At 39.6% G+C, this 10,380-nt stretch overlaps 1 pseudogene across 1 annotated transcript; it reads right to left on the reverse strand.

Moving 5' to 3' along the window:
• Positions 1–8,032: 8,032 nt before the first annotated feature.
• Positions 8,033–9,254, reverse strand: LOC105520602 (annotated as a pseudogene). Its single transcript, XR_001003158.1, has one exon. The product of XR_001003158.1 is annotated as a prohibitin-2 pseudogene (transcript).
• Positions 9,255–10,380: the final 1,126 nt, after the last annotated feature.

Consider the following 10,380-nt stretch of genomic DNA (forward strand, 5'->3'; position numbering starts at 1 on the left):
ACACCAACATGGCACAAGTATACATATGTAACAAACCTGCACGTTATGCACATGTACCCTAGAACTTAAAGTATAATAAAAAAAAAAAAGAACAGAGGCCAACAGAGGGAAGAGACTCACCTCAAAAAACACAGTCAATTGATGGGTCAAGTAACTGGGGTACAAATCTGATGACTCCTGTCTTCTGTCTAGCTGACTTATTATTATTCTTTGCTCTTCTGTACTATTTCTTCCTCCCATGGCTCAATAAGAACTCCTTCACCCACGTCACACTAGAAAGAAAAAATAAAAGAGCAGAAAGTACATGGAATCAAAGGAATGATAACATAAAACCAGCATTCATTTCTTGCTACTATATTTCTAAATGCTCTCTGTTTCAAATCTTCTATTTCACAGGGCACAATTATTTTCTCTTGGAACCAACAATCTTTCTTTGGAGAATGCACCCCAAAGATACAATTCGAAAAGACAAAAAGGCAGAAGCACAAGGTCATTCTTAGCAGAACAAATTGTAACAGCAGAAGACTAGAAATAAGACAGACGTCCACCAATAAAAGATTGATTGAGTAATCTAAGGTGCATCTACATCCTAGATTTCGATACCAGTATAAACAAGCAAGGAAGACTCCCTGTCTCTACTGCTATGTAGTTATTTCCAGGATATACCATTAAGTGAATAAAGCAAAGTGCAGAAAAATGTGTAGAGCTGCTGTTGTCCCATACCATAGCCACTGGCCACTCATGGCTATTTAAGTTAACTAAATTTAAATGGAATTTTAAATTCACTTCCACAGTCACACTTACCACATTTTAGGTGTTTAATAGTCATAGGTATCTAGTGGCTATGTTGGACAGTTTAGACATAGAATATTTTCACCTTTGTGAAATTCTATTGGACTCCAGCAGTGCAGAATATGCCACCTTATATGTGTGAAATAGGAGAAAACTAATAGAAACATTCTATTTGCTTATATTTTAAAAATTGGAAAGTTTTAATGAAAATTGATTTAAAAAATCATTACCTATAAAGAGAAGGAAAAACGGCCCAGGATGGAAGCCAATAATGTCTTTTCTCTTAAAAATATAATATATATATACTGGCTCCATGCACTGGAAAGGTGAGAAACATGATAGACCCAGTAGCAATGAGCAACTCTAGTGCCCGTATTGAATCCACTTAAAACACATCACACTGAAAGGAACTAGGTTATCTTAGACAAATGGCTGAGTCTAGGTCTGTGTAGCCATTCTACTAGATGAATCTGGACCAAACTATCATACCAGAGTATGTCAAAAAGGCTCAGAAGCCAAGCTTAAGGGGCTCTCGCTGGACAAAGATGAAGCAATTTGAACATTAAATAAAATAATGACTACTATAGATTAAAACACGTTAAATATAAAAACTTCTACAGCTCATGATGACACTCTAAAAGAAAAATAAAATAAAACAAACAATATCAACTCATTGCTTGCCTTTGGAGAACCCTAGGGAAACAACTCATTGTTTTGAAAAGTGGAAATATTGCAAAACAATTAGGCACTCATCCAACCCTTTCTATACATACTACTTCTCAGTGTAACCTAATGGTTTATGAAAGGAAGTTTAGTTAATAGAATAATTCCAGCTAATAAAGTAGAGAAAATTACAGAATTAGAATATCATCCTTTTATGATGTTTAATGATACAGAACCAAGCAACAATCCTTAGAGGCTGCAGAAAAATCGAGGTGAAAAAGGGATGGGAAATTTTATAATGGATGGATCAGCTTAACGATACTTGAACATAGTAATTAATCTTAACATCACAAGGGGAGAGACATTTAGACACAATGAACCCCTTGTGTAACACTATAGGAATAAACACCACCACATATGAAGCACTTCTGACCAAAACAAATCTAAATTGAATCAAGCCTCTGAATCTAACACCAATTTTTAAAAAAAATTTTTATTATACTTTTAAGTTCTGGGATACATGTGCAGAATGTACAGGTTTGTTACATAGGTATACACGTGCCATGGTGGTTTGCTGCACCCATTAACCTGTCATCTACATTAGATATTTCTCCTACTGGTAACATAAAAAGAAAAAAATACTTGGAATTTGATTTGGAAAACCTTTCTTCTGTAGCCAGTCCACCTCCATGTGCTTGATGCAGTTGACACTTCTTACCCTACAGAAGATTATTCAGCCTATCAGCCAATCTAGAAAATAAAATCATCAGGATCCATGTTTGGTGGTATAGGAACTATTAAGTTTATATTGGAACATTTTGCAAAACATGTTAAAATTAAGTTAAAATGAATGTGGCTTGAAATTAGGATTGTAAGATTTTGGATTTCAACTCAGTTTCCACAGAGAAGTTTGATTGACCTAAATTTTAAATATGTTAGGAACAAGCCTCTGCTGCACATCATTATATTCAAAGTTCTCTGTAGCTTCAGTTGTGAAAACAAATGGACAAATGGGTATATATTTTTAAAACATGTTTTTGGGATAAAAAGGCATTTTGAGTTCTTGGTTTTCAGGATGTTCCTTCTAGTATTCTCCAAATACATGCTTCTATAATATTATAAAGATAATGTCATTAACCTGCTAAAATGGGACTGTATTTGTCTATAGCTACAAGGTGAAAAGTGTTATGAATAATAATTTTAAGATGACAGATATTAAATAGTTCAATTATTATTGATAATAAGATTTTTTTAAAAAAGAAAATATATGTCCACCCAAAAGAATGAACATGAACATTCATAACACCATCATTCATGTCAAAAACTGGAAAATACACAAATCTCCATAACAGATAAATATAGTGTGAAATATCCAAATAATATAATACTTTACACCAATGAGAATAAGCAATCTATAATATAGACCACAATAAATATTAATTTCACATACATTATGTTGACTGAAAGAAGCGAGACATAAAAGAGCACATGCTGTATGATTCCAAGAATTTCTCTTCTAACCTCCCAATAGAGATTGGGGCAGGAGAGGAATATCAACAACTCATTTCCTTTTATTTTAAGGTACTTAGTGTCTTTTTATGTTATCTGTAGCTTAACCTCAGATAAGTGAAACAACTTTCTTCTGAGCCCTTGAAAAGTGATTAACTACACATAAGATGAAAAGCGAATAGTATATCTGATGGCAATGTGGTGTGAGAGATTTGGGCAAGAATCCTAAATGGATGCTCAGTCTGCACCAAATCACACAGCAGTCACTGAGTCACCAAGGTAACCATTCTGGCCAACGAAAGCTGAGAAAAAACAAACACCACTACTCCCAGCTTGTTCCTAATATGTACCAGGAACTAAATAGGATTGACATGATGCACAGTAATTAACCTCAAGTAGTCCTTACAATAAAAATTCCTGACAGCTTCAGTGACATACAAATGTATACATATTCACATACATGCATGCTTGCTCACCCTCTCACCACTCCAAATCCCAGGAATTTATTGAGGTTGATTTACTGGTGGGGAAAAAAGTAAATCTAGCCAGGCATGGTGGCTTGTGCCTATAATCCCATCTACTCAGATGGCTGAGGTAAGAGGATTGGTTGAGGTCAGGAGTGTGAGAGAAGTCTGAACAACATAGCAAAATGTTGCCTCTGAAAAATGTTTTTAAGTTTAGCTGAGCATGGTGGCACACACCTGTAGTGAGTTACTCAGGAGGCTGAGGTGGGAGAGTTGCTTGAGCCTGGGAGTTCAAGGCTGCAGTGAGCTATGATTGCACCACTGCACTCCAGCCTGAGCCACACATTGCAACAAAATCATTTCTGACCACACATATAAAGTTGAAAGCTACTAAACTATGTTCTTTTGGTGTGATTTCTGAAGATGACCTGTAGAATTATCTCTGGAACATTTTCTTCCATAGTTTCAATATATCGCCAATGACTTGTAAAAGCAGATACAGAAATACAGGTAAACACAGATTAAGGATCAAATACATTTTCCATCCTAGAGTAAGCTGTACTTTCAACCAAAAAAATTCCTCACTCATGTTAAACACTTGGTTGCTGATAGTACTGTGAAAATATAGTAATTAGCAATTGTGTTTAATAAATCCATGTATGGCATCATCAAAAGTATGAAATATTTATGAATAATCTGTCCACAGATGTGCAGTGCCTGTGCGCTGAACACCACACATCATTGCTGAGAGAATTAAAGAAGACCTAAATAAGTGGAGGACATACCATGTTCATGGGTCACAAACAATACTGAGAAGATTCAGTATTGTTAAGATGTCAGTTCTTCCAAAACTGATCTATAGATTCAGAGCAATTCAAATAGAAATCCTATAAAAAAATTTTTTTAAAGAAACCGACAGGCTGATTCTAACATTCATATGGACACGTAAAAGACCTAGACTACAGTATTAGTTTGTTCCCATATTGCTAAAAACAAACACATGAAACTGGGTCATTTATTTTTTTAAAAAGGCGTTTTCGTGGCTCATGGTTCTGCAGGCTGTATAGGAACCATAGTGGCATCTGCTTCTGGAGAAGTCTCAGGGAGCTTTAACTCATGGCGAAAGGTAAAGCAGGAGCAGACGTTTTACATGGCAGGGAAGGTGCTACACACTTTCAAACAACCAGATCTTATGAGAATTCTATTATGAGAACACCACCAAAGGGGGAAATCCACCCCCACGACCCAATCACCTCCCACCAGGCCTCATATCCAACATTGGGGATTACAATGTGACATGAAATTTGGGTGGGGACACAGTTCCAAACCGTATCAACTATGAAGTACAACTGTGATAAAGAACAAAATTAGAAGACAAACACTACATGATTTCAACACTCCTTAGTAATCCAGACAGTGTGTTATTGGCATCAAGATGGATTAGTAGGTAAAAGGAACAGAATAAAGAGTCCAGATATAGACCCACAAGTATATGGACAACTGAGTTTTGACAAAGATGCAATGGTGATTCAGTGGAGAAAGGATCGTCGTTTCAACAAATGGTGCTGGGACAAGTGAATATTAACATGTACAAATATAAACTGTGACCCAGATATCACACTGTATACAAAAGTCTATTCAAAATGGACCTGAGATCTAGATATAAAACTTGAAGCTATAAAACTTCTAGCAGAAAAAAAAAAAAAACAGGAGAAAATCTTTGTGACAATGGGTCAGGTGAAGATTTCATAGATGAGACACCAAAACTACAATCTATAAGCAAAGAAATTGAAAAATTGGACTTTCTCAAAGTTAAAAACTTTAGCTTTCCAACTACATGGCTGAAAAAAAATGACAAGTAAGTTGCTGACTGGGATAAAATGTTTGAAAATTATTATATATCTAATAAGGGACTCATATCCAGAATATGTTGAAAATCTTAGTAAGAAGAAAACAGGCACACCAGTAAAGAAACAGGCAAAAGATTTGAATAGACATCCCACTAAAGAAGACATACAAATGTCACGTAAGCACATGAAATGATGCTCAACATCACTCACTGTAAGGGAAATGTAAATGAAAACTACAATGAAAAATGGTATAAACACTTGGAAACAGGCAGTTTCTTACAATGTTAATCTTACATCTACCATATGATCCAGCCATTGCACTCCTAAGTATTTATTAATGAGAAAGAAAGCCTATTTCCATGGAAACACTTAGTCACACATATTCATAACAGCTTTGTTTACAAGAGATCCAAATTGGAAATAATTCAAATATCCAACAACAGGTGAATAGATAAAAAATTATGATCTAGCCATATACTGGAATACTATTCAGCAGGAAAAAGAATGAACTATTGATATGTGCAACAAAATGGATACATCTAAAAATAAATTGGTGAATGAAAGAAGCCAAACCAAAAATCAAACACAAACACAGAAAATCATTTCTATGATTCCATTTAAATAAATGTCTAGGATGTAAAACTTAATCTATAGTGACAAAGTATTGTGTTTGTCTGGGGGCAGGGCAATAGGAGGGATAGAGAGTCCTAGTAGTACAGAACTGAAAATCTTATGTCCTGGGAAACAATGATAATAATATTTAGGCCTACCTGGTTATTTTAGGGGACATGGCTGGGTATTATTGTAATACAGCAAATTATATGGAAATTATTATTTTTCAAAATATGGAACTTTTGTATCTGACATTTTGACAGTTTTAACTAATACTTTGTACATTTCTGCCTTCTTAAAAAATTTATTATAGAATGGATAATAACGTGGTTACCACTGAAAAATGCATATTACAATCTCCAGTTGCTTGGAAGACCTTCTGACCTACTGTGTATTTCAACGCCCATCTGAGAGATACATGGGAATCACCGATGATTATTTATACAGGCAGAAAACATGTAAATTTATTTCAAATACATGTTAAACATCAAGTTGCTTCCCCAAATGAATTATTCATTGCTTTGTGACAACGAAAGGCATTTTTAACATGGGCCTCAAGGGCCACTACAAAGCACATAGCTGCTGATGGAAGGAAATTCCACCTGCTAAACCTCTTCTCCAAAGATGGGATCAAAGGAGTTTCTCTACTTTTAGACTATTTTATAATCCTCACAGAGCTATTCCACAACATGCTTTTGTTAGGATCTATTAACTCACTTGTGCCAGGCATCATATCCCACCAGGGATGGAAGTCTTGGGGGTGTCCTTAGGACTACTGCCCTTCAAATCTGAAGCAGAAGCTTCAGCAGCCATCAAGACCCAGATCCTCAAAGCCCATCTCCTTCATACACCTGTTATGAGTTCAATAACCTGATGAAGATCTGCACAGGGACAGAGAGAATCCAGCAATCCCTGTGCTTTCTTAGAGTAACAGTGTGCCAGGAACCATGCTAGGCACTGGGTCAGTGACCAGGGACACTGATACAATTGGGTAGTGATCATTACAACCAGAAGATACAATGGGTTTCTCACCAGGGCCTTTTCTTCTCCTTTCCTCGTCTATCTCCTAACCACAAATCTGTAAAGGACTAAGAAGAGGCCTGAATTCACACAGGCATTCCTGATCGTGCAGTAACCACAGGGCTATGGGCTTGCACCTGTGTTATAACTGCAGCTTGCAGCAATCCTGTGGGTGAGCATAATTATTCCCATTTTGCAGAGAGGATGCTAGGCTCAGAGAGTCCTTACCTGTCTCATCCTCCCACGTCCCACAAAGTAGCTCCAGAACACCGGGAGCAGGACACCCCACTCACTGGGGCCAGAAGGGTCCCAGCTCTCTCCCTCATGAAACAGTGAGAGCAACTCGTTTCAAAGTGGGAGTAAGGGGACTTAGATCTGAGATTCCTTCATCTCCCCACATCCCGAGGCACTTCAGCTCCCACTGTGGGACACAAACTCAGTTCGTTCCAAACACCTGAAGGCGGGACCCTGCTATTCTCTCCAGCCCACAGGGGTCTCTATTATAAAGTCATCAAGGTCACAGTAATGACTTCTGGTTTCTGTGGCAACCGTGGTGCTCAGGCTTGTCCTCCACATCAGAAATGCTTCTGCACAGCCCTCTGTCCCCTTGCCTTCCTCAAAAAAAAAAACAAAAACAAAGACAAAACAAAACTTCACTCTTCCACTCTTTAGACCACCTCCTTAGAAAGCTTACTAATTAGAGGAACTAGCCTCAGACAAGGGCGATTTGTGGAATTCTGCCCAGCTTGGTGAAACAAAGCATCTCCCCATCGGCAGGAATATTGCCTGCTTTAAAAGTGACAGTAGTTGAGTACCATCACTACACAGAGACGCAGGGAGGTATCCTAGGGCTCCTGGTGATGAGCTAACCCTCTGAGGATGATGTGTAAAACTTACACAACATGCTAAGCAGTTAGCTATCTGTGGCAGAAGACTAAGAGACTGTCTATAATCATGTGTGTAAATGATGTAGGAACACCAAGAAATGTCATTTATCTCAGTTATTTCAGGGTGGCAGGCCTATCATAATGTAATCATTTAGTAGGCAGAAATCTAGTCAACTGAAACATACATTGGCTCATTTTGGGGAATTCTTATCCACCATTCTTTTTTTTTTTTTTTGTAATAAAAGTTTATTGAGAATTCCTGGGTTGGTGGTTATCTCCTCCCAGCCTTGAGGGAGGGAACAACACTGTAGGAAATCACTGAGAAATCACACACTGTCCCAACAGCCCCAGTTAACACAGGGAGGAGGAAAGTAATTCCCCAGAAAAGGGGCTGGTCTTCAGTCTTCCTTAATCCAAGAGGGGTTCAGGGGACCGGTGTGGGGGACCATCGCATGATACTGGGTTGGGGTAGGGCTGTGCTGGACCCCTGGCTGGCTCCTCAAAAACTGGAGAAGCAGATCCACTTCCTCTGGGGGTGGAGTTCTTGGTGACAAGGCTCATTTCTTACCCTTGATGAGGCTGTCACTTCCTCTGGTGAAACTTTCATCCTGTAGGTTCAGCATGAGGTTGTCAGCCGTGAGATAAATATGATTCTGTGATGTGGCGATCATCTTGGAGATGTTCTGGGCTGCTCGGATCTTACGAAGTTTGATGTAGCCAGGGTTCTTGCTCAGTGCTTCCCCAAGCACGTTGGCAGCCTCGGCCTCACCCTCGGCCTGCACAATTTTCTGCCGCTGTTCCTGTTTCGCTTTTTCTACCAAGAATTGGGCCTGATGGGCCTCCTGCTGGGCCACTTGTTTGGCTTCTACAGCAGCTGTGTACTCTCTGCTACAGCTCAGCTCTGTGATGGCCACATCATCCAGGAAAAGGCTGAAGTCCTTGGCCCTCTCTGTCAGCTCCCGGCAGGTCAACAGGGATACCCAGGCCCGCTGGGTGATCAGCTGTGAGGCATTGAACTTGGCCACCACACTCTTGAGCACCTCATTGACAATGGACGGCAACACTCATTCCTCGTAGTCCAGCTCTAGGCGCTGGTACATGCTAGGAAGCTCCTGAGCATTGAGTCGAGACAGCACTTGCAGGGAGATATTCACCATCTGTAGGTCTTTGGAGCCTATAGGGAAGGAGATTTTTCGAGATCTGGCCCGAATGTCATAGATAATGGGGTACTGAAACCAGGGGATCCTGAAGTGAAGGCCCTCGACCAGGATAGTATCCTGCTGCACTCCATCGATCCAATTGAAGAAGATGGCTCTGTGCCCACCTTCCACAGGGAACACGGATTCACAGACACCGTAGGCCATGGCGCTGGTCCCCAGCAACAGCTTCAGTGCTGTGCCCATGCCCCGGGGCCCGGCAGACAGCCGTCCCGCCAAGTCCTTCAAGTTCTGGGCCATGTCTGATCTTGAGGCCGGTGGCACTGGAGGTCAGAAGTGGGTGCTGGCCCGCCTCTACCCCGCTTCAGCTTAGGTACTGCTTGTCCACCATTCTTAATATTTTCTTCCATGTGGAGAGACATCGATACCCAAAACACTTCTGGCCTCTTGATACACTCACTCTTCTATCACAGGAATGTCCCATCTAATTGGTGAGTTTGGAAGGAGAAACAGGTTGCACAGCCCAGGTCCTCTCCCTTTAAAACTCTTGGTTGTAACCTTCACTTAACCAAGTGTATGTTCTGCTCTGCCCTCAGGGGTAGGGCTTACAATAGGTCCACAGCTCCCTGTCTCACTTGCTCCCCAACTATTCCTACAGTCTTGCTTTGCAATGCTTGGATCTTTAAGGGGCCCCCAAAATGCCCTCCAGCTCCAAGTCTGAGTTGTACACCAACTGAGAAATACGACAAAAGAATAAGAAGAACAATAAATTGACTTTATTCCTTATAAAGGAGATACTGGAGAATGTGACATAGATTTGCTGGCACATGGGTTTCCTATGAACAAACCCCAGAATTGGACAGACTTATCCAGTGATACATTGGGACCATCACAAAAAAACAAGGTCTGCATTGCATATCTATCTGCTGTCTGCTGAAGGAGCCCTGTCTGTGTACCTAAGGAAAGTGACTTCCTTTTTAAGGGCTATCCCTGTAGCAGGATAAAATCTTTCAGTACACCTTCTTAGAGAAACACTTCTCAAAGTCAATAAATATACCTTGTACTCCTTGCATACTCACCAAGCAACCTGCAGAAGATACAGCTTTCCATATGGTTCAGGGAACAGTTTATATCAACATTCTCTCAATTTCTTAACGCAAGTGATTGCATCGGAGGCTTATCCTATAGAGAGAGATTGGAATTATGTTCTAAATTGCAAGAATAGGTAGAAAAGCATATTTTATGAAAACCTCCCTTGAAAATCCCATCAAAAAGGAATTAATGGTATGTTCAGAAATATATACCCACACATAAACTAACACATGGACTATAGTCAAAATTATAACAAATCCCCCCCGAGCCTTCATGATATGTGATCTGAGAGCAGCTCACAGAAAATGAAGAAAAGGTCACCAAAACCATAAGG

Source organism: Colobus angolensis, unplaced genomic scaffold (assembly GCF_000951035.1).
Source record: "Colobus angolensis palliatus isolate OR3802 unplaced genomic scaffold, Cang.pa_1.0 Scaffold382, whole genome shotgun sequence".
NCBI classification, from domain to species: Eukaryota; Metazoa; Chordata; class Mammalia; order Primates; family Cercopithecidae; genus Colobus; species Colobus angolensis.